The following is a 26,414-nucleotide window of genomic DNA, read 5'->3' as shown; positions in this document are numbered from 1 at the left end:
GAGTCTGTCTGTACTGCCACATCGTCTGCATACAGCAGCTTTGTTGATCCATTCCCTCCAACCTGTTTGCTAATGTAGTCAATCACCAGTATGAACAGCAGTGGGCTCAGAACTGAACTCTGATGTACACCCACAAGAACTGGGAACCCCTCTGTGAGGCTGAACACTGTTCATACTTGAGTCATTGGGTCCTTGTACATAGCCTGCACTACTTATACTAATGTTTCTGGGACTTCAAACCACTGCAGTACTGCCCAGATCAGCTTTCTTGGGACCTTGTCATATGCTTTCTCCAAGTCTAGGAATGCCCAGTTGGACTCTCACCTCATCTCTAGCTTCTTCTCAAGTATCTGTCTCAGTGCAAACATTGGGTCAGTTGTGATGCATCCTGATCTGAATCCAAACTGCTCATCTCCCATCTTACATTCTTCTACTCTGCATATCCGTTTATCAATCACCCTCTCCAGAACTTTCATGCAGTGTGATAGGAGTTTGATGCCTCTGTACTGACCATAGTTGTGGATGTACCCTTTGTTCTTGTACACTGGCATGAGTATGCTTATTCTCCAGTAATCTGGGATATGCCTTTTTCTCCACACTGCTATCAGTACCCTCAGGAGCCATTTCTCCTCTATCTCACCCACCAGCTTTATCATATCTGCTGTGCCCTCATCTGAGCCTGCTGCTTTCCCTGACTTCATTTTCCTTAGTGCTGTTTTTACTTCTTCTAGGGTGGGCTCCTCTTCTTCTCTCATCATATGCTGTTTCTGGGGCAGTACAGCTTCTGTGGGGTTTTTTTCATTCAGCAGGTGTTGGAAATACTCCTTCCATCTGCCTTTGATGTCCTCTGGGCTGGTGAGCAGGTTGTTGCTGGCATCCCTTATGAAGTTTGTCTGACTATCATCTTTATCTTTCTGTCTTTGCCTTGCAACCTGATATAGTTTCTTTGTGCCCCTTACTGAGTCACATTCCAGAAGTTGGTACAGTGCCTTCAATGCCATATTCTTTGCTATTGCAACTTCTTTCTTAGCTTCTTTGCTAGCCAACCAGTAGTCCTTCCTAGCCTGGTAAGTCTTTTCTGTCTCCCACTTCTTCCTGCACTCCTTTTTTCTTTTGATGACTTCCTGGACTTCTGCATTCTAATACCAGCTTTCCTTATGTACCTTATTTTCATACCTGGCTCAGCCACATATCTTTTCTGTTGTACTAACACATGCTATTTTTAGGTGCTGCTACTGTTCTTCACCTCCACCTATTTCCTCCTCTTCTTTGGATGCTAGAGCCATGAGTAATTCCCTGAACTGCTATACTTTCTCTCCAGTCAATTTACAGGTCTTCAGCCTGGTCTCTGTTGACCTTAGAGCCTTCTATGGCCACTGCTTGCAGGTGATTGTGGCAACTAGTGGTTTATATTGTGGGCCGAATGTTTCACCAGAGATGACTTTGCAATCATGGATTCTTGCCCCGGTACCTTTTCCTTACTAGGAAGAAGTCTACCTGAGTTGCATGTTGATTACATGACTGTCTCTCTTTCTGACCCATGTGCTGGCTACTGTCAAGCCATTTGCCAAATAGATGTCTAGAATGGCTTCTCCTTCTTTATTCCTGTTGCCCCACCCATGTGGACCCAGGCAGTCTTCACTCGTTTTCTCACTATCACAACCCAGCTGTGGGGCATAAGCTGACATTATGAATACTGCCCTATCATTATATTGGAGTCTTACTGCCATGAGTCTGTCATTAATTCTGATGATAGCCCTTACTACCTTCTGAAGCCTCTCTCTCTCACCACAATTCCTACACCATTTCTAGCCTCCCCTCCACCTGAGTAGTAGACTCTGGATCCCAAGCCAAGTGGCTTTCCTGCACTGCCTTTCCATCTCATCTCCTGGATACATAGGATGTCCAGCCTCCTCCATATCATCATGTCATCCACTTCCAAGCTGCATCCTGTCAGTGAACCTACATTAAGCATAGCAATTCTCAGTTGGTTGATTTTACGTCCAGCTTTCATTCAACAGAGCTATCCCAGGTAACCCAGGCTGGGCAACTAGATACCAGCCAGCCAGTAGCTTATCAACCCAGGGCTGCTGGACTTTATTGTGGGCACACACTGGCCAATAGGGAGACATACACGGGTCCCTGGCAAGGGTCAGTGTATGCTGGGTCCTCAGTGTATCACCAGTAACTACCCATGCCCATTTTTGTCGACATTAGTTAACATGACCAAATCCCCTATAGCCATATTTTACACCATCAAGTGGTTAGACTGCCACAGCATGTAGTCTGTGATCCGTGTTCTCCTATCTTGAGAATACTGCGCACTACAATAGATGTCCAAAGCAGTTGGTCTGCACAACTCTTCCCCCTGTAAGGCACCATGTAGGGTCTGCACTGCTGCCCACATCTCCATTCATTGGTGAGTCTGAGATGGAAACACTCAGCATATTTTTCGGACATAGGGGAAACCCCACAGAGACACAGGGAGAACATGCAAACTCCAAACAGACATTGGTCAGAGGTCAGGATCAAACCTTGTAACTTCTGCATGGGAGGCAAAGACCTTAACTTCTAAGTCATCTGGTCTCTTATGCACCTATGACTAGGTAATTAGGATGCATCTATTTACAATTGCATATAATTTGGCAGTGGATGATTTCACATAATCAGTGGGATCATCAAGATGGTAGGAGCTTTTGAATTTACCTGGGTCATTACTCAGTTTCAGTAGATAAGCACTTGAAAAATCTCTGAATACTTAGGTACTGGAAGATGCTTTAGGCTGCAGTCTTATGGTGAACATGACTGACTTGTGGTCTGATGTCACCAGGGAGGAAGTTACAGTTGGTTCGATAAAGCAGCCCCGTGTTGGTAATGATCAGGTCCAGGATTTTATCTCCCCTTGTAGGGGTTCAGCCTAACTGACTGAAGGAGCTTGTAATGATAAAGTCCAGAAACCTTTGGGCATTGATGTTTGAGGATGTATATGTCTACCAGTTTAGGAAGGGGTAGTCAAAGTTTCCTAGGAGAATAGTGGTTAGATGAACATATAAGGACACTATACTATTTAAGTAGCTTGATTCGTATAAGGGTGCATAGAGTGGATCCTAAAGTTAGTTATAATATAAGGACTTTTATTAATAGTAAGTTGGACAATTAGGAGTTCCAGATCATTGTCTTGTCTAACGAGTCTCGAGATGGGGAGGGTTTTTTTCCAAGAACATGAAGAAATCGTTGCCTATACTGTCTTCATCTGATGCAGTGTATGAATGTGTGATAACATTGAAACCCTGCAGTAATGGACTGCTTTTAATGGTCTTCAACCAGGTCTCTGTGAGGATGCATATGTGAATGTTTTCCAGAATCTGGAAAGGAGTAGGGAATGGTGTTTTTTGTTAAGAATCAAAGAATTGAGCAGCAATAGCTTAATGTTATCCAGATTTTTCTTATTAACTTTGGGATCTTTAGAATACTGACATTTTCTGCAAAAGGCAGTATGGGGATTGGCAAGGATTTAACACATTTACAGAAACCTTGGAGTGAGATTTGCAGGATATCCTTAGCAAATCATTTGGGAGTGAATACCACCATCTTCCAGGTTGATATATATTGTATCCCCTTTAGCAAAAGCATATTTTGCTTATTGAGAGGTTTGATTTATTTTTGTCTGCAATGATTTTTTCCTATGTTATAGGGCCTGTTTATATTAAGGATCCACCACAGGGGTTCATTTTTGAATTTTGCATTGTATTTATTTCTGAGGGGGACAGATGCATCCATGCAACTATTTATTGGTGCTGTAAAGGATTAAGGGTTACCCATAAGCAGTGGTTTCTGAGAGGTGGAAGGGCCCACTAACTTTAATCAGGTCATCACTCGGTTTTGGTTGAATGGCCTTTGTATAATCTCTGAATACTGAGGTACTGGAGGATGCTTCTGGTTTCATTTTTATGGTGAATTTGATTGACTTGTGGTCTGATTTGACAAGATTGGAAGTTAAAATTGGGGGGGTGGGGGTGCAAAGCTGACCCATTTTATAGAGACGTAAGTCCAGGATTTTATCACCCAAAGCTGGGGTGCAGACTTAGTAGTCAAAGGAGTTTGTACTGATGAAGTCCAGAAATCTTTGAAGATTCATGTTTGAGGATGTGGTTTATCTCCCAGTTTATGGAGGTGTAGTTGAAGTTTCCTAGGACAATAGCATTTGGCTTAATACTGCTTGAATGGAGTGCAGTGGACATTTTGTTAAGAATGCAAGCATTGAGCAGCAATACCTTAATAATATCCAGCTTCTGTTTATTTATGTTGGAATCTTTATGATAGTGACATGTCAAAAAAGGCGCTATAAGGATAGACAAGGATTTAGCCAATATATGGAAGACTTGGAGGAAAGCTTCAAGCCATCACTAGCAAATCATTTGGGACTGTCTACCATCTCATCTCAGGCAGATACTGTATATATTGAATTCCCTTAGAGTGACACCAAAATCTAATCCAACTCTTGAAGTAAAATTTATTTTGATTGTATTGCGGCATCATTCTTGGTGATGGTATAATACTGGTAACAATTTGAAATGCTCAAACCCACTAGAACAAGTCCTGAAATATAGAGACTGAATGGCTGGAAGAAAGGATTAATATATATATATATATATATATATATATATAAGTACAAGATCCCATTTCTCATAATATTCCCTTATCTCTGAGGTATGGCAACTTCAGAGTTGCTATATACACACACACACACACACACACACACATATATATATATATATATATATATATATATATATATATGTATATGTTCAACAAGTGGGGGTGTAAGGGGGCTTGCCCCCCCCCGCAAAAAGAAGTTTAAATGTGAACAGAGATTTTTTTTGAGATTTGCCCTTCTCCTGTGTTTTCTTTCTTTTATCAGAGTGCCAGCATTTCAAAAGGGAGCCTAAATTACTGCTCAAAGCTTGGTTGATACCTGCCTCAGACACATATTCTGCATGTGCCTTCATTTCTTCATATAGTATAGGGTGGTACATATCACGTCGTTTACACCTACATGTGCAATGACTATTTCATATGTGCATTTGTGGTACAGATCTGAGTGCATGCATGATGTGACGAATCCTGATGCTTGATTGGCAGTTGACAGTAACACTCTTTGCACAGCCTTAGTGGGTATTGCCTGTGATGTATGTTTGTGAGATTTATCAGGATACCTGTTTACTGAGCTTCATTTAGGAGGCCTCTTTGGATCAGTTAGGTTACTTCTAAGAGCCTCAACATATGTAGGTCAATGTACTTGGGCTGAGGTGTTTGAGACTGGTTTAGTATGGTGTTGTGTATAGCTGATAACTTTACTATTTGTAGTGGCTTTGTGTAAGAATTTTGCCTCAAACAACATTAATAACTACTTCTCTCACACTCTCTGCCAGATTTAGGAAATGGTTGTGAACAAACACAAGACAATTACTGCATTTTCTCTGGATACCCGTTTCAGTCCAGCTGCCTCCACGATTACAGCTGCTTACAATTGTGGATGGGAGGGGCAGTAGTGCTTAAGAGATTAGGAGTTGCCTTACCAGAGTGCTATCTGTCTATGATGATCAATACAAGTCAACACTCAAAGAAAAACAAGACACCACTACCGACTATTATGTATGCCAAGAATTTCTGGTGTATGTTATATAGATAAAGGCACGGTTCGACACGGCTGTGTCTGTACAGTGCACTGTTAAAAATTACTGCATGAAGAGAAGTGCCTTGTGAATGCATGCAAGTTATGAAAGCAGAGACATACAAAAAAGTCAAATGGGACCACTGACCGATGGCAAAACAGAACAATCCAAGATTCTACAAGCCATCAGACGCCTATGGCTTTCTTCTTCCTCTACTCCCACTACAGTTTAAACAAAAGTAATTCTCATATCACAATAAATGCCAAAGATGAGTGCGGAGCTGTTTTGGTAACTAAGTAAGAAATGGAAAGGTGTTTCTGGGCTGGTAGTTAGTGACATGTGGTATAAAATCTGTACAGTGGTTAAGCATTGAACAGCTCTGAGAGAGTGAGCATAAGGCTGGACAAATACAGGCAACGTATAATAGCAGAGAAATACAAAAAAATTAAATGAACTCAATGGTCAGTGCAAAACAGCACCATTCAAGGTTTTGCAAGCAATTAGAGGTCTAGAATTGACTTAGTTTTTCCTCTCCTCTCACCAGAGTTCATATCAAACCAGTTCTGAATCAGCTCCCAATAAATGCATATGTAATCAAAAAAGGGTCCTAAATTAGTGCTAATATGGTTAATTTGTAGGAAGAACCTGGGGCCTGTATACTATAATACAAGGATGCCTGTGTACTGTAATACAAGGATTAGAAGATTTAAAAAAACATGGGAAAAAAGTATAAACTAGGAAGGAAGATTCAAAGAATGACAACTTAAGCTTTATCATTCTCAATGGAGGAACCTTCCAGTATGATCTACTAATTCCCAGCACTATAAGCAGAACAGATGAGAATGGGAGGAGCTTCAACAGACAATTTATAGTAAAGGAAGCTAACACAAGAACAACCAGTATTAGTTATGCACTCAGTATTATAGATATATGGAATATAATAGGTGGAAAAAAATACTTCACTTACTTGCAAAACTGACACTTTTGTGCTTATGGACTATAGCAATGAAAAAGGAGAGGGATTGACATTGATTGTCAAAATACCATAAGGGGCAAAAATAAGAGACAGTGGCTTTTAAAATGATACCAGGCTCAGAATAGAAGATTGGGGAACACTGCAACAAAACTGTAACAAGCCATAAAACTTTGAAGCCTACAGTACTACAGGCCAACAATCTGGCTGAGCAAGCTGTTTAATTACACAACAAAACAATTCACTTCGAGCACAATGCCTTAACAATGATTCTGACAGAACATTAGAATAAAATATGTGCAATATGGTTGCTTACTTTTCTGGTGGAGTAGAGACACACAGAAGCATGATTTCTTTTTGTTTAAAAATTTATCCACAGAAGTGGTCTTTTAGCTAAAGAACACCAAGGCAAATGTTGATGTTTGTGAAACCAAGTAAAGGGCTAAATAGTGTTTTTGTTTTAAATACTCTTTTTAAGGAAATGTTTGATATTTTTGTTTGAGACCACATTGTAGGCTTCTAACAGTAAGGATATCTAAGACATCAGGTATGGATTTTTGTTTGAAAATGGATGAGTTTTATTTCTTGTAGTGTGAACAGACTGATCAATCTAATTATGGTGTTAAGTATGATGGAATATTTATTGATCTTAAAGATGCAGGCTTGTAAAATAAAGGGTTTTCTTCCTTATGAAATGGCAAATATACAGCAGGGTTAATCTTATTGGTGGCAAATGCTGTCAGTGGAAGAAGAAACCTTGTTTGCTGAACAGGATGATTATGAAGCAGCAAAAAAATTTGTTTAGAGATGGGAGAGTAACTATAGTTGCAATAGCCATGTCATCAAGGTCTATGCAATGGGGAGTTTGAGACCAAATGAAAGCTGTGATTGTTTTTGTGGAAAGGTGTTACTTTCCTGTGGAAAGAGGTTTACATTTATGAGTATAGATGAGGTTAGAGGAGATCTAGGGCTATACAGATAAAGAGACCACAAGTGTTAGGTTACAAAATATATATCATTATTTAAACGTTGTTGTTGTTGTTGTGTCTTTCGGCTTATCCCGGTTAGGGGTTGCCACAGCAGAACTCCGGTCCACTAATGTTTGGTAGTGGATTTTTACATGCCGAGTTACCAGCCCTGATGCACAACCTTCAACGAAGGCATGCTCATTCACGCATGCCTCCACACAGAAGATGCTCTAGCTGAGAATCGAACGGGACAACATCTTGCTGTGAGACGACAATGCTACCGCAGCACCATTGCCGTGGGATATCATTATTTAAACATTATGATGCTTATTACACATTTCATAGGTTCATAGGTTCATAGGTAGGTACTAGGCTATTGGCCCTAGGGCCTATATAAGCCTAGCCAAAAAGGTACCCTGGCTTTCGCCACCCAAGAAAATTATTTTCCTGTGCTCCTGTCGAGCAGAGGCACACAGGTGATCCCTGGGTTGAATTTCCTATTTCTCATCCACTCATCAATACTTTTTCTTGAAGAGTGCTAATGAGGAGCTTTGTTTGATATAGATAGGTAGTTTGTCCCAGAGTATGGGAAGTCTCTCGGACAAGAATCTATCCCTCCAGCATATTCTGTTTATTGTAGTGACGAGGTTTAGGTCCCTAGAATGTGTAGCTCAGAGGGATTGAGATTTCTTTAAGTAAAGCATGCCCAAAAGCTCTGGGTTTGACATAGCTTTGTATGTTAGGCAGAGATTGCCTCTGAGAAGGTGATATGCGATTAAGATATACTTCACTTTTGGATAAATACAGATAAAACATTCATAACTACAGAACACACACATATTGTGAATGACGTTAAGTCATAAAATACTGAATTCATGGACCACGCCCATTTATAGTTTTTTTTTAGTTTTTTTTTTTTTTTCCTTTTTAGCTGTCTACTCAACTAACCAAATTGTTACTCTAATTTGTTTCCATTGGCCACTAATTCCTCCTGAGGGTAAAGAATGGGCATATCTTATAAGCTCAGCAACCTCAACTACATCTGAGGTGGCACTGTGCACCTGGCCAGGTATTCGATCCCTGCTGTAGAGTTCACTAGCTTTCTGTTTCAAGGCAGAAGATGGTCCCTTGTCCTCCATGGGGAATGAGATGGATGGATCATTCATTCCTTTGGTTATCTCACCAGCCCTGCCACTCCTGAGACATGAATATTGGGTATGCAGAAGACTAATCAGTAAGTTAGGTGCATAGCCATCCATCCACAGCTTCTAACCTCCTTGGTGTCTCAGCTTTAATGATTTCTACTTACTCAGGCATGATTTTCTTCATCAGCATTCAAATTCCCAGGATTGCTTTGGGCATAGTATCACTTGGTAGCATATGCTGAACAGGCCCATTCTTCATATGCACAACTCCTAGTGCTTCTTCAAGTCACCACCTAAATGGCGCACCCGAGTTGCCTTCCTTTACAAATGATAAGTGAGCCAAGCATGATGACTGCTCTCAAACCCTCCTCTGGTCAAGTAACATCTTTACATTGCTGATTAATTGAGAAGCAAAGGAGCTATACAGAGAAATACTGTAATTTCCCAATCCTGTCTTGGATACATTTTTCATTTACTGAGTTATTTAGAGGTGTTATTACTGATAAGACTGATTTTCTAGGATTGCCTCATCACTGCTGTGTTCATTTGGGATGCATTAACAGTGATCATCATTGTGTAATAACATTCCACTCAGATAATCTGCGTATGAATGGCAAAGTAGATCTTCAAAATAAAAGGAAACAATTAGAAGAAATGCAGACAAAATATTTGATGTGGATGACTGACAATTATAGATCAGATACATAGAAAGTAGTAAGGAAAATTAAAGGACTGATAGAGAGGAAATCATAACCCTGTAAAGAAACATTTAAAGATAAGTATTTACACCAGTCTCAAGTATCAGGTGGTACAAGAAATGAGGGTCAAGTACCAGTGTTTGGAGAGGGAGCTTGCAGGATTGCAAAGTATACAGAATTGCACAGCTGACCTAGGATCTGGATTTAAAAGTAGAAATGTTTTGTGTGCATTCCCAAAATTTCTGTGATGGATATAGCAGGTGAGGTCAAAATGAGAAAGTGAGATTATGAATGAACAGCTGTTTCTGCTGACGATACCTGTCATGCAAGAAGGATTGTTAAAAATAATGGTTAGGAAAAGAGGCAGGAAATCCACAGGTAGTAACTGTATCCCGAAAGATGCATGGAAACATTGTCTAGATAAGTTCATCCACTCTCTTTTTAATTTATATCATATGCTGGTTTTGGAAGGAGACATCCCACCATCCTTTTAGCAGGCAGTTACTGTGGTAGTACCTAAGGAGGGCAACAATTCAACTCAGGCATATGCAGATAAGTGAGCCTCTCTTTTGAATCATGGTAACAAATTGCTATGTCAACACTGGCAGACCACGAGGCTTACTGTTTTTTTAGATTTAAATTGTCTTGATCAATGTCATTTTGTTATGGGGAGACAGAAGACTGACAATATTTTAAAGACAGCATTTGTTCTGCTTTTGGCAAAGTCTGCACAGAAGGATTTGGTAGTGCTCATCTTTGATATGAAAATGCTTTTGATAGAATAGAGTTGACAAAAGATCCCCTGGCCTTTGGTTTTACTCAAGATTTTTTTGAGTTACCCATGGTTAGTTATAGTGGCTTGGAAGGGTCGTCTCCCTCTTCTCCAAATGTATGTGACCTCAGGATTTATATATATATATATATGTGTGTGTGTGTGTGTGTGTGTGTGTGTGTGTGTGTGTGTGTGTGTGTGTGTGTGTGTGTGTGTGTGTGTGTGTGTGTGTGTGTGTGTGTGTGTGTGTGTGCGTGTGTGTGTGTGCGCGCGCATGGGAGATTCCATCAGCATCAAGGGTGCAGGTGGGCTTGAAATCAGTGTAACTGATGAAAGGGTACCAGATTGTCAGCTGTATATTGAGTCAGTTCAGGGTGAAATAGTTGGCTTTAGTTGTAACTAGCAATCAGCTGGAATTTGGAAATGTTACATTTTGACAATATTATGGATGAAGAAGGAACCATCATGTGTGATTAGCAATAGTTTCTGATGCTAAAAGTCATTATTTAGTTAATAAGTGATTGAGACTCTGCTGACATTTTCCTTCCAAATGATATAGTATAGTATAATAAAGTAAGCTGGTATGCCAAGGCGCAGATGGGTTATGAAGGTAGTGAGCATGTTGGATGCAAATTAATTTTCGGAAGCAACTTTAATGGTCAGTGAAATACAATGCATGACCATGGGTTTCTCATAGATGTGGACTACGAGAAATGTTGATTTTGAAACATGAGAGGTGATAAGCACAAAGAGATAAACAGGAATACCGGACATTCTGAAAAGAGCCACTCGAGAGCTTACATGCCGTTAGAAGCAAGAAGAGAGGTTCGTGTTATGAAATTAAAGATTATTAGGGCTTATAAGATCCTGAAAAAGATCTGATTTGAGAGAAAAGTGTAGAAGTCCATCAAAAGCATGTGGCAGTGTCATTTCTTACAATAGGAGTTATTAGGGTAGTAAGTTTAGCAGAGTATATGTGGATTGCAATGGTCAGCATCGCATTGTATTTCAAGAGTTGTAGATGTTTCTCTTTGTGCTGCCACACTGATTCACTGTGTGTGTTCTTTTTTTTTCTTTGCTCCATGGTTGTGTGACTATAGAGTTAATATATGTGAGTAAGGGATGGGGGGCAAAAATCCCCACAAGTGGTATACAGAGGAGCTTGCTCCCTGAAAAACATTTTTAGTATATTTGTTGTGAAGAAGGTTTTCTGTCTACTGAGTTTTTAATCAAATGGTTTTAGCCATTTGGAATCCAATCAAGTGACATTGACCTATATGATATATAAATATATGTCTGTCTGTAGTTTGTTTATTTGTTTGTCTTTCGGCTTTTTCCCGGTAAGGGGTCGCCACAGCGGAACTCCGGTCTGCTAATAATTGGCAGTAGATTTTTACGAAACGTCGAGTAGCCAGCTCGATGCTCAACCTTCAATGAAGGCACACCCATTCATGCATGCATATCTTTTGAACGCTAGCCAACTGCGGGGAGGACATGCAGACTCCACACAGAAGGCACTCCCAAGCCAAGCCGAGAATCGAACGGGAGAACCTCTTGCTGTGAGGTAACAATGCTACAGCCGTACCACCGTGGCAGATAGAGAGATATATCTATATATTTGAAAATATCTTTTTCAATTTCATGTGTTTTAGGCATTATTTTTCAGTGCTTCTGATACTTGTATTTTTGGTCTTTGACAATCCCTTATATTACAACCATGATTGCTCAATTTTTTGTATGTATTTATTAGAGTTTGTTAATGATAGTAGTACCACGTGATCAACATAAATCACTACTTGGTGAATACATTATTTTCATAGATTTATAGCAAATAGTCATTCAGTTGTACTCCTTTTACTTTTTATTATACACAAGGACCCAAAGCAAAAAGTGATCAAAGCACAACCTTGTTATATCCCCCTCATCATTTTACAATCTTTTCCAATAAGCCCATTAACTATTGGATTATGTAAGCATTCAGATATCTACTTTTAACTGACAAGAATATACGACTGTCTATCCTTTTTATTGTTAACACCTTTATTGGATTATCACTTAAGGCACAGGCAAACATACATTTATATAAAACAAAACACATTAACTTATTGCCAGTTGCAAACATACATCACATATATTCCTTTGTATATTTATCATTAATTCAAGCAGTACATAAACGGATCATTTCCTGCCTTCCCTTATTCCTCATTCCTCCTCCTTAACGTTATTTTGCATATACTGTTCCCACAATTTCCATTTTTTCTATGCAATTTGCCCCGCCCTTTTCTAAAGATTGCACTTCCTGTTTTTTTTAACATATATCTCTATTATTCAGTACTTCAAATACAGTTGTCTTAGACTTTGATTTCCATTTTCTAGTAACTGTTTTTTTTTTTTTTTTGGCAGGCAGGCAGCAGAATTAAACTTAACAAGACATTAAAATTACAATCCTGAATACCAACTCAAAAAATAATTTCCTTAGTTACACCTATTTGCTCACCCAATATTTCTAACAGAGTACTCTATAGGTAATTTATTAATGTGTTTCAACTCATTACACTCCCAAAACACATGTTCCCGGTTATCTCTTTCTTCCCCAATGCACTTTTTGCCATCTGTACTAGGAAAACATCTTTGCAGTCTATTCAAACAATTCAAGCAAAAATCTTAAATCCTCTAGACATTGTTGCATATTTGGGAGACATACATGTCATTCTGTTGTATCCTTGTGAATTGCTTATCAAGACTCTCTTCTCTATCTTTTGTAACCTCCTCTGACTGATTCCTATAGTTATCATGCAGTAGTTTGTATGCCCTACTAACTATCCTTTTGTTAACAGCAGCTTCTGTTCTACATTCAGTTAGACACTCTACCCGAGCAGGTCTTTTAGTCAGGATTCCCTTGTTTCTTTCTCTTTGGCTATACTTAGATATCAATCCCTGACAGGAAAGGCAATCTCTAGCCTGCAGTCCAAATATCTCTTGGCTCCTTCCCATTCTGATGCCTTCGCCTTTCTAGATATTTGCTCCCAATATCTTGGCTCCTTTGACAGTTTTCTCCAATAAATTTCAGCTCCTCTTCTCCATTCTCTGTACCCCTGATTGCAGTCATCCCTATCAGCAAAATCTCCTTTCTCCATTTTCATGTTGGCTTAGTTCTTCGAATACTTTCTGCTACTTTATGAATATAATATCCTCTGTGGCTGTCATTGTTCTCCTTAAGGACCTGCATCCCAAAATCCCACTCTCTTCTTATTTCTTGAATTTCCTCCCTGCATCATTATCATCTATTTCCACTTTGAATTATAGCTTTATGCTCGTGTTAGTATATGAGCCTTAACTGTGTAGCTCTAACATATTCCTTCAAATTAGGTAACTATAATCAACCTTGTTTTATTGGAAGAATCAGCTTATCCCATTTGACCCTTGCTCCTTTCTCCTCTAAGATGAAATCCTTCAGCTCTTTATTAATTTCTGTCCACAGCTCCTCCTCTGGTTGATAAAAATATGCCTGACGTATATAAAATGAAAGGGACTGAAACATTTTCACTGCTTGTATCTTGCTATCCATATCCATAAACAACAGCTTCCAGTTTTTCAGTTTTTGTATTGCCTTTTGTTTATTCTCTTCCCACATATCCTTAGCTGCCATAACCAAATTCTTTTTAAATCTATAATCCAAATACTTAATTTTGTGTCCCCATAACTATGGTTATTTCTGGTCCAGTTCATGTGTGGGTATGCACTTTACAACTGTAGCCTTTGTTTTAACTTCATTACGGGCAGCGCAGTGGTACAGCAGTTAGCATTGTTGCCTCACAGCAAGGGGGTGTCTGGTTCGATTCTTAGCTGGGGGTGCCTTCTGTGTGGAGTCTGCATGTCCTCCCTGTGTTTGCATGGGTTTCCTTCAGGTGGTCCAGCTTCCTCCCACATTCTGAAAGACATTCATCTAGAGCATTTCTCCCTTGGCTTCCATTGAAAATGGGCTCTATCCCATTCAGACTTTCCCTGAAACAAATGCTAAATAAATTAACTTTATATCCCAAAAAGACTTGAAACTGTCTCAAAATGTTCCAGAACACTGAGATGTCTTTTCCTGGTTTTATAAGGTAAAAAGTAATATTGTTTGCAAATAAAGCCAACTTTTTTGATTATCATATCAATTATTTCCTTAAATTTCTGAGTCTCTCATCTTCTTTGAAATGGCTCTAACTATAAAGTAAATAAAAAGGCGAAAGTGGACACCCCTGCTGGTATCGTCTGTTCAGACACAACTTTTCAGAAAAGAGGCCTCACACTTTAACTTTTGCCTCTGATCCTTCATATATCCTCCTAATTAACCATATTATTGCATCAGGGAATGCAAATGCTGCTATTGCCCTCCTCATAAAATCCCAGCTAAATTCATTGAATGCTTTCTCTGCATCAAGACCCACCACCAACAGTAGTATTTTCTTATACCCTGCTTCCTTCTGGACCATCATTGCTCTATGAATGTTGTGAAATGTTTGCCTCCCCTCCACAAAACCATATTGAACCATATCTATCTATTTAGGCACCACTCAACTGTTAATTGCTGAGCCTCTTCTACCCCTAATCTTGGCATACTTAAGTCTTCCATAAATATTTCCATTTATGCTCTTTCTTGATTTCCACATTTCTTTGCTTTATATACATTTTTTATACATTTTCTAAAATAGCTCTAATACATCTTCAGGATCTCTAGTTATTTTTCTTGTTATAGGCTCCCAAAATCTGTCATGAGTCTTTTCTGCCTTCTGTTACCTAAGTTGTCATGCTAAAGTTGTTATGCTCTGAAGTTATTATCAAAATACAAATGCTTAAAAGAAATCTTTTTAAACTCATGCATATTATCCAGATATTTCTTTGTTTTCTCTTTAGCACTCTGCAATTGCACCTCTTCTGTGAAATTCCTCTTATTCTGCAATACTTTAACCTTCATCAGCCCCTCTAAATAATTTTTGTTGATTCTTAACCACATCTATTTTTCTTTTATTTCTACCCTATTCTTAAACTCTACTTTCATTTTATCCCACTCAGTAGCTATAACATTTGAATACATTTCTATCTTCCTTAATAACTCTCAAATAATTTCCACTATCCATTCCTTAAATTCCTCTATTTTTAACTATCAATTATACAATTCTTCCTCTAAAACGTGCACGCTTGTTGGCCAGCCCAACCAGCGTGCCCATTGTAAATCCCTCAATATACTAACGGAAAAAGGTCCGGTCGCCCGGACTTTTTCCGTTAGTATAAAACACTGTCTCGCTATGTTAAAAGAGTTTAACATAGCGACACAGGTTTAAAAAGAGCAACGCAAATCTCCGTTGCTTTTTAAAGCTGTCTCGCTATGTTAAACTCCTTTAACATAGCGACACAAGTAAGCAACGGAGATCTTGCGATCTCCGTTGCTTTAAACCTGTCTCGCTATGTTAAATGGGTTTAACATGGCGAGACAGCTTTAAAATAAGTAACGGAGATCTCCGTTGCTTATTTTAAAGCTGTCTCGCTATGTTAAACCCATTTAACATAGCGAAACAGTAAAAAGCAACGGAGATCTTGCGTTCTCTGTTGCTTTTGCCCACAGCTCTGATGTACTGCGTAGGCATGCGCAGTACATCAGAACTGCCGCGGAATACCAGACAGCTGCGGAAGGGCAGCAAAGAGGCATTATACAATGCCATTATTTAAGAAAAGTAATTATTTATTTTCTTAAATAATGTCATTGTATAATAGCAATAACCCACTTCTGGGTGTGGGTAATGTGGGATTTAACCACGGTTGTCTTTGTTTGGTCCCTCGGGCTTCACCCTCAGGACCAAACCACGCCAACCGTGGTTAAATCCCGCATTACCCACACCCAGGCATGGGTTATTGCTATAATAATTTCCCCTATCCGTTGCATAAATTCCGCTCTTTTAAACAGGTAGGTGAATAAGAGACAGTGTCTCATTTTTCTTAATTACTCTGCATTTTTAACTTAGTTATTGTGATCTGAAATAGGTATTGGATGTGTGTTGAAGCTTTAATTTGCATGTGTGAAATATAATTTCTGTCTAGTCTAGCCTAGTTATTGCACCATTGGGAATATGTAAACTCTATCAAGCTCCTACTACTGAATTTATGTCTTCCATAGCAAATATGTTCATAAATTTCTTCAAAAATCTAGTTTCCACTGTTGTATTTTCCCTTCTATATCCCCCAAATACTTTCTCACTATTGCAAATCAAATTCCAGTCCCCACCTATAAGTAAAATTCACTGCTGAATGTTGATTTCTCCCAATTTTTCTTAAGTAACATGATAGCAGGTTTAGGTGGAATGTTAATACATGCCAGCATAATCTTCCTCTCTTGCCAGTAGCCTCTTACTGCTAGAAATCTGTCATTTTTTTCTTTTTTCTTTTCTAGCACTATTGGAGCTCCTCTAGCAATTAGTATAAGTACTCCCCTTTTCCTTTGTCCGTGATAATGTGCAGAATATCTCTCCTAATTCCTTTCTTTTTCATATTCACATTATCATTTCTTTCCAACTATGTCTCTTATAGCATTGTTATTTGCACTCTACAATTCTTAATATAATTCAGTATACTCTCCTTTTTGGCTGTACCTGTGAAGCCATTAACATTCCAAAATAATATGTCTAATGTGAGTTTATATTAGAACATTGAAGTATTACTACATCGAATGTTCTAATATCGAACCATTTCACTTGAAACACCACATCGAACACTCAGAATAGCAAATTTTTTCCCCAGGGAAAAAATTTGCTGTTCCAACAAACACAACACAAGCACACCAAAATACATAATCCACACACATACACCTCACAAAACCCTACACTAAACCATACATACACTATTAGCTATCCACTTACCTTAACCCAACCCTAACCCTAAGGTCCGTAACTTCTGCACACTCACCTTACCCGCTCTCTAACCCTAAAGTCCCTATCGTGCACTCACCTTACCCGGTCCCTAAGCCTAAAGTCCCTATCACACACTCACCTTACCCGCTCCCTAACCCTAAGGTCCCTATCGCACACGCACCTTTGTTCGCACACTTACCTTAACCCGATCCGTAACCTTCACTCCACAGTCGAGGAAATAGTGAAGCTGCAGAACCGGCCCACCAAATACTTTCCCTAGGAAAGTATTCGATGTTCTGCAGGTTCGCTATATTCATTGTTCGATGCAAAGGGTTCGATATTAGTACATTCAAAGTAGTAATACTTTGATGTACTAATATAAACCCTCTAATGTAACCATTATGATAAGAAGTTATTGTTCCCAATTATATATGGTAGCTTTTTTAAATGTCTACTCCAGCTTTTGTATTACATGGACCCACTAATGTTTACCAAGTTGATCTTTTATGCAGTTATTTCTTGCCAACTCCATTTGAAACTATGTTACGTTTTACAAGACCTTTTTGTTTTAATGAAAACCCTCAAGGGGAAAAACATACCCCAAGAATAATCCTATAACCTATTAACTTAAAACAAACACACAAAACTATGCACATCTTCAAATAATGAACTGTAACCCTTCTAACAGGAACAATTGTCCCAAAGTGACAGCTGCACATACAGGCAAAACCTAACCTAAAATTCATGTAGTCCATATAAGATGCATGTTACATAGCCTTGACTCCTACTTACACTAATTGCTATCTGTTCTTGTCTTATATTTATTCCCCTTCCAGAAGTGAAAAACAACTTGTATTTTTTTTTTCAGAAAAAATAAATTTTTAGCTTTGAAAAGTGATTTTTTTTATTGCATACTAGTCAGCTTGTTTCCATGGAAACCTAAGAGTAAAATGTACATCTGCCTCAGCTACATCTGCCCTCAGCTATAGACTTCTTAGATTGAACATTTATTTCCTAAAGGAAAACTTGGGTTCTTATTAGAAGACAAAAGACGCATTCTTTCGAATGCGTCTTGGTCGAAATTAAAAGACTGAAATGGCAAAATATTGAAGCAGCTTTTAAGCAAATTCTTTCCCTTGGAAAGAATCCACTTGGCCGCTTCATTACTCTGCCATTCTCAGCACTGTAGTGCAGTCTTGGAGTTGGTATATTTAAGTAGGGGGGTGTGGGGGCAAAGCCCCCCACTTAATGTAATGTTTAAAGTGTTTGGTTTTTAATTTTTTTTTTTTGTCGGAAAAGCAATTTTTTTTCCCTTGGAAAAAATTCATTGTTCTGACAGTTCGACATTGTAAGCTTTTGCTTGCATAGGGTCGATTAATCACTGTTCACTTTTTTAAGTGTTCGGTGATCTAATATAGACCCGAAAACTTTTCATTTCATTAAGTGTTCTCTTATTTATTTGCTTACACAAAACAACTTGTTAAAACCATTGAACAACACAAACTCTGATGCTAACATGTTTCCTGTTAGGATGCAGTTCCTTAGTTAGACTAGTGGTACACCACACATCAGTTTGACTTACTTCTGTGAGTTCCTATCCAAGCTAAGTGCCTGGTTTGATTCATTTCTGTAGCAAAGTTTATTACAAAAACATATTATTATTATTATTATTGTTTTAATCTTCAAGGAATCTACATATGCAACTTTGTTACACTGTATATGGAGATTTGGGTTAGTTTATCAAATGATCTGTTCCTTCCTTTACTACAACTTATTGTTTTCCTTTTTTTCTACTCTTTTTAGTTCATCTACCTCCTTCTTGCATATGCAGTTTTCCACTCCTCCCTATTTCTTTTCTTCTCTTGTCATCTATTTTGCATTCTGTTTCCACACTCTACTATCCTTATGAATCTTTATTTGCATTTGTTCATTTGTAAAATGCTCATAATAACTCTCATTTAGAATTACTTCATTTATAAACTTAACATCATTTATATAGCAGACATGACTGTTTTATTAATGTATTATCACATCTTCCAAAATATACAATGCTGTCACACTGTAAGTTAATGATGCCCTATTTCCACACACTTATCCTGCCTAAATTAAACATTATATTCCCCATCAGTATGTTACACAGGTTCTCAAAGGAAATCTACCTCCATTTTCCTTGAATTTCATATTCTACTTGTGTATCAGATTTAACTGTAGCCTAGGTAAATGCATTCATATATTTCCTTTTTTACAACTTTCTTTACTTTATATGTTTTCTTCTTGAAATAATTTTCTTCTACAGCCTTTATTTTTACTTGTGTTTCTATATATCTCCACATATTCTCCCTGTAAATATTATTTTTATCATTCTTTTTGCCTTTTTTCACAGTTGTTACTTTTTATTTCCTAAACAATGTAATACTTATTTTACTTCCCAATGAAAAAAGTCCTCACTCCCTTTTTTCTTTCATAATCTTTCTGTTGTTTATCTTCTGTTAAAAATCTCTGCCACATTATGTCTATCACCTTTGCCTTCTTTTCTGATTAACTCCCAACATATTAATCTTCACATCCTTTTTGTCTTTTGTTTTTTTTCTTATTTAACCCTTCACTCATTCTTATGGTACATTTATGCGGCCCACTCTTACTTTTCATTGCGATCCGTGTTAGTCAAGAAAATGTGTTCTGATGACGATATTTGAGACAATACCTTATTAGACTGTTTAACATTAAATGCCAAAATACTAATCCACCTTAAGCTATTTCTCTGCCTTTTCTCTGGATTTCTTAGTAATTGTATTCTCTAATATTCATTTACTCTTCTATAGTTTGGACTACATTTCCTAGGGCATGTTTTCTTTTCATTTCATGAAATGCTTCACATATTTCTTCTTCTTCTAACTATAGTAACGCTTCATCTATGTTGTTACTCAACCATCTGTGATACTGTTTTTTCCTTCAACTTTGTAATGGTTCCTAATATAATCTCTTTGTTAATTTCTTTTTTTTATTATTTCTGTCCTTTCAAGACTCATCTTTTCAGAAGGATCGTTGCCTTTCCATGTGACTCTTGTGACATTAGTTGTTACTGTTTGTGTCTTGCCCAATGAAATTATACTAATTTCATGATGTTCTGTATCACTAGCATGTACACCAAACACCTCCAAATTGACATTTATCAGTCTTTATTTTCTTCATCTGTCATGCACTACTATTTGAATAAGCCATTTCAGGTGTTAGGCATTACTTAAACTCAGTTTTCTCCAGAAATTGATTTAAATCACAAAACATCTAAGAGTTTGATTTTTTTATCTCAAATGTTCTTGACCTACCAAGATTTGTTTTTCAGGAAAACATCCCAATTATAACAGCTGATCATAAATATTCTTGACTGAAACAAGTTTCAGTCTTATACTGAAATAAAACTTCAGTATTATTTAAAACCTGACATAAATTTACATTCATAGGTTGCAATGGGTTATAATGACTTCTTATTTATTTTAAACATTTAAATTATACTCAAAAATGAACAGAAGATAATTACTAATGTTAATATGTGACTAAGACTGAACTCTTAATCATTATCATCAACCCCCTTTTTTCCCATTTTCTACTCAGGGTCAGGGTGTCACATCAGCTGTCTCCATCTCTGTTGATTCAATGCCACTCTCTTTGACAGTTATGCTTGACAGGTTTCCTCTCACAAATTCCATCCATCTGTTTGCTGGATGCCTTAATTTCGTCTTGCCTTCTTCCTGTCTGTCCCAAATCTTCTTCCCCAAATAGTTTTCTGCTTTACTTCATGTGTCCAGACCATGGTAAGCTGTCCTGTTTGACATTCTCTGCAACTGGAACTAGTTGGGCTTCTGCTCTGATGTCCTCAATTTACCTGTCTTACACACTGTATCCTACAACCCATCGTAGGCACTTTATCTCCATCACCTCTTGCTTTCTCAGCTGCTCTGCTTTAACTGCCCAGGTTTCTGTACCATACAGCAGTACTGGTTGCACAACTGTTTTATATACCTTACTTATCAGCTACTTTGACATCCTTCTATCATGTACAATCCCTGACACTCTGAACTAGTTAGCTGCAATCCCTCTAAATCTAGATTTGACATCCTTATTCAGACTTCCATTCTTCTCAACCACACCTGCAAAGTACTGGAAGCTGTTCACTTGTTAGACTATTTTTCCTTCTATCTGAATTCTCAGCTTCTTCTGATTTTTCCCATTTGCTGCCATTATAGTGGCCATATCTGTACTCAGTTTCATTCCATGTGTCTTCAGTTTGCATTCCATTCCCCTATTCTTTACTGAAGTTCTTGTTCAGAGTCTTCCTGTAATGCTGAAGCTCTTGTTCAATGTCTGCCTGTAATGCCACATTGTGTGCATATAGCAATATTGTTGATCTGAACCGTCGGACCTGTTTGCTAATGACGTCCATCACCAGAATGAGCAGTAGTGGGCTCAGTGCTGAGCCTTGATGCACACCAACTTCCACAGGAAACCCCTACTGTGTCATAAAAAAATTCAGATCCACTGTAAAGTTAATATCTTCATTGTTATATTTAGCAAGACCCTCCATAATTATATCACATCAGATCTACTTCTGTTCAATGAAAACACGTTTCTTCAAAGAACAGAAGTACAAACCCAATTCAGTAGAAGTGCATTTAACCAAAAGTGCACTTTCATGAATTACACTCTCGCAGACACTGGTTCATTGAAGCAGCAATAAACGAAAACAAAACACTGCACCAACAAATCATGGTACAGTAGGGATAAGGAAATATATCCTTCTCCCCACTGTAGTGTGATCTCAGATTTAGTATATGTAAGTTCTGGAGGTGTGTCCAGCAAAGTAAAACTTGCCCCCCATGCACCCACCGCACCCCTGCTACTCATATATATATATATATATATATATATATATATATATATATATATATATATATATATATATATTAACTCTGAGATCACACTGCAGTGGGGAAAAGGAAATATTTTCTTATCCCCACTATATCATGATTCGGTTAATTGATTTTTGCAAAAGTGCAATTTCAGTTAAGTGCACTTTCACTGAAATGGGTTCATACTTTTGTTCTTTGAAGAAACATGTTTTTGTTGAACAGAAGTAGACCCATTACATCACATTGTCATACAAAACAGATAGTCAAATCATTTTTCATAAAAAAAAAATAAATAAAATAAAATAAAAAAAATAAATAAATAAAAGAAAAGAAGAGAAAAGAAAAAGAAAAATGAGTGCTAGCTTTCATAACTTTGTTCAAGTGTTTAACAAGGTTTTTGGATTTCTGAACTGGAGTTATCATCGTATCAAGCTTTCTTTTGTTTTGACTATTTCACCAGTCTAATCATGTGTCACAGAAGGGCCTTACATTCATTGTTCTATTTATTTATCGTTTGTTGACCAGGTTAGTTCCACTAAGTCAGTAGCCTTTTTTTCACGGGAGACCCATAGTGGTATTTTTACTATTAGGTGAAATTTGGCCAGGTAAGTGCAGAAATTCCCCTCCTCTTTTCAGTAGGTGTCATGGTATCTTTGACATCCACCTGAGCTACCACCAATTCAAGCAGAGGGAACCTTGGTTCAATGTCTCTTCAGAAAGACAACACACTCAGAAGTGCAGCACCCCACATTGCTGCATTGCAGTGTTAGCAATTAATCTACCTGCTATAATAGTAGAACCCACAGATTTATGCACAAATGATAGTTCTTGTTCTTGTTATACCACTGGCACTTTTTTTGCATTTTTTTGTCATTGTATAGCTTCTTTCAAATGTTCTTAAATTTTCTCTGAATAATGAACCAACATCTATGCTTATGTAACGTGTTCCTGTGTTAATTGGGTAGGTAGATTATTTGCCTTCATTATTTAGGCCAGGTGATCTACAAGTCTCTTAATTATCTGGCACAACTATATGTTTTAATGCTGTATAAGAATATGGCATAATCAGTTCCTGTGCCTCCATTTGTTCTAATATAGGTAATGTCTTTTTTTTGTAGAAATATAAAACAATGGTTTCCTCCATGAGATCATTGTGTCATTTTTGTGACACAAGTCATAAAATACTTACCCAACACGAAGGTCATATAATTTGAAACTCTCTGAACAGATCATTGACTGCACTATCCACCCTCTATTTTTTTCTCACATGATGTTGCTGCATAGTTATAAAAAGAAAATTGAAGCACTTGTGTGCATTAAGTTAAAATTAGCCCCCTTTCAAACATAGTGCAATTTCATAAATGTAGTCTGGCCATTTTGTTTTGCACACTGCCTCTGAGTACCAGGATTCACAGCCAGAGATTACGGTACTGACATGTGTTATGCAAAAGAATGTATTTTTGTGAAACATGTACGGGCACTGGTTGTACACAGTGGTATACTTTGCGTATGCTAAATACATTTAAACACAACATGGCACAACAGAGAACAGCTATTAAACAAGTTATGGTTTCAGTATCACCATGACTATATGTGATTCATAAATATTTATCATTCATTAAATACTGCAACCATTTTATTATAATGAGGCGATCTGTTGTTCTGGGATGTTTGGCAGCATCATTGTTGGGAGTCGTGAAAGGTGTGCTTCTTGAACAACATTGCATGCATTAAATGAACATTGCTACTAGAGCTTTTCTTGCTGTGCATTGACTTTTTTATGTAGCTCTGGTAGCTGAACAACACATCAGCAGGGAAGGGAGACTAATATGGTAACAAGAACTATGCTTTCTTTAGAGACTTATTTTAAATCCTGTAAGTTACCATGGTTGGAACAGTGAGCATGCTGTAATATCTTTGTTTCCCTCTGTTGTTAGCACTTTATTTCTCATATTTTTGCAATATTTCACACATAGGCAATGATGCCCTTCCAGCCTGCCTATATACCTAAACAGTCATCTCCATAATAAGTGTCCAAGTTGCCCTTAAAATTATTTAAACTAACTCTTGCTTTAATATAATGTGTAGTCTATTACAGATGTCAGCTTCTCCCTCAGAGAGCTAATTATTGCTCATGTATGTCTGGAAATAGTCCAATGAGATTAGTGCACTATTCCTGTAAAGATACACAAATAAGTAAATGCATATGCAAGTAAATAAATAGCAATCGGTGATGCAAACAAATAAATGAAGTTAATATATTCTTTGTGAAACGTGTTAGATCCTGGCACTATCATCTGCATGTCTGTTTCATGCACAAAGTGTTATGGTTACACAATGGAGTTAAGAATGTGTAAAGTATTTCACCTTACTGCGTACCAATTTTTATGAATTTTTACATCTTTGTCATGCCATTTTAATGCATTCAGTACTAGCCCATGGCACACAGGGCCAGTTTCTTTAACAGCTACATGAAGTGCAGCTATAGTGTTAATGATGTGGTGTGCCAACACTTTATTGTACTGTTTGGTATTCTGTAAAAGGCTGTCCATGACACGTAGAGCTGCCCAACACAGATAAATGGTGGGATATGCTAATAACAGCATTAAGAGCCAACATACATTATATTTAACCAATCCAGTATGGTGGAGCTATTCAGGAAGCTATAAAGCAATTGTGCAGTCTCAGTGTAGGCTTTTACCCTATACACCAAACCTATTTGGACTACAGTACAATTACACTTAGAAAAAAATACATTAGGAGTTGTTCCTACTGTTATTTAAATTGGGATGCTGGTACAGCTGCCAGACTTTGGGCAAGGAGAGAAGGGGTGTTTAGACCCTGTCTGACTTATCATGGACTGCATGACACAGAAATTGTTGAGAGATACAAGGCGGGAGGGGAAATTAGGAGGAAATATAAGGCTTTTGCCATCTCCAGTTCTGGTCCCAGGGAAATCCTGGAGAACCAATCCCAGTGGAGACAAAGTTATATGTAATATTACATATACTAGCTACTGGCACTTTTCAGAGACCCAAATGCAGACGGAAAATACCAGTAGAAGGAAATGCTTGACTCAAAAGGATATATAATAAAAAAAAATTGCAATTCTTCACAAAGCTTTCAGGCTAATGTCCTTCTTCAGTGTAGACTGAAGACTGAAGTACCTACTGGTTTGACTGTTTTACTTATAATACTAACTGAAATACAATGAGGCTCAACAATTACATTAGCAAACATTCACAAATGAGTAGGAACAAAAAATTAAAAACTACTCTTCTGCAATACGTATTGAAATACATATTGATCAATGCAAGCTTGTGAGTAAGCAAACAGTAGCTATGCACTGTGTGCATCACACTTATATGCAACCCTAAGTCACAATGAAATATGTAACAGGCAGGGCACAATCATATTCATTTGCACAGGATGGTTGGGAGAGAGTGGCAAGAGACAGAGGCTGACACTAAAGAAGTGATTGTGTGCAAGTAAGAAACACATTATCTAGCAACGTCTACAGTATTCAGTGCAAGTAACAACAGATGTATAACACTCATCAGTATTGTTTAGATATTTTTTGTGTGTGAAGTTGTATGGAAAGTGATTTGTTTAATGTGTGTGTGTGTGTGTGTGTGTGTGTGTGTGTGTGTGTGTGTGTGTGTGTGTGTGTGTGTGTGTGTGTGTGTCTACATAATCAAGTACTGTGCTAGCACTACATCCTAGCATCTTGGACACTTGTGAGCAGCATATAGTATTTTATTTATTAATTATTTATTGATGTTTACTTACCAGAAAAGTCAGACTGGGTGGAAGCCCATTTTCAGCAGAAACCCAGGGAGAAAAGCTCCAAATTATTACAAAACATTTTAATAACAATAATTTTGCAGTCTTTAAAAATAAAACAAAAACATCTGTAGTTTAAATAATTATAACAAATTAGTGATAATATAAAAACATTGGTTAAGAATTGATATAAGTTATATGATGATCATTTAATAATTATTGCAACTTTATACAGTTTGTAGAGAAATTAAAGGTAAGTTAGTCTAACATGGGTCTACATGAAATCGAGTGATCAGATCATCTAATGGCATTTCATCAGAAATGCCGTTCATTGACCCCCCCCCCCCCAGCTAATTATATATACCAACTCCGAGATCGTACCACAGTGGGGAAAGGGCAAGTTTCCTAATCCCAACCATAATGTGATCTTACAAACACACAAAGTACTGCTAGGTGTATAAATGAAGTATATGGCCAAAAACGCAAGCAAATACTACAAAGTAAAAAGACCAGTACTTCAACCATAGGCAAATAAATCTTAGTCCATCCAAATGAGGTAAAACCAGCTTTAATCTTCCAAAGAACTCAGATAAAACAAGGTTAGTG

Source organism: Protopterus annectens, chromosome 3.part1 (genome assembly GCF_019279795.1).
Source record: "Protopterus annectens isolate FY-2018-M chromosome 3.part1, PAN1.0, whole genome shotgun sequence".
Classification (NCBI taxonomy): domain Eukaryota; kingdom Metazoa; phylum Chordata; order Ceratodontiformes; family Protopteridae; genus Protopterus; species Protopterus annectens.
This window is presented reverse-complemented; position numbering follows the sequence as displayed.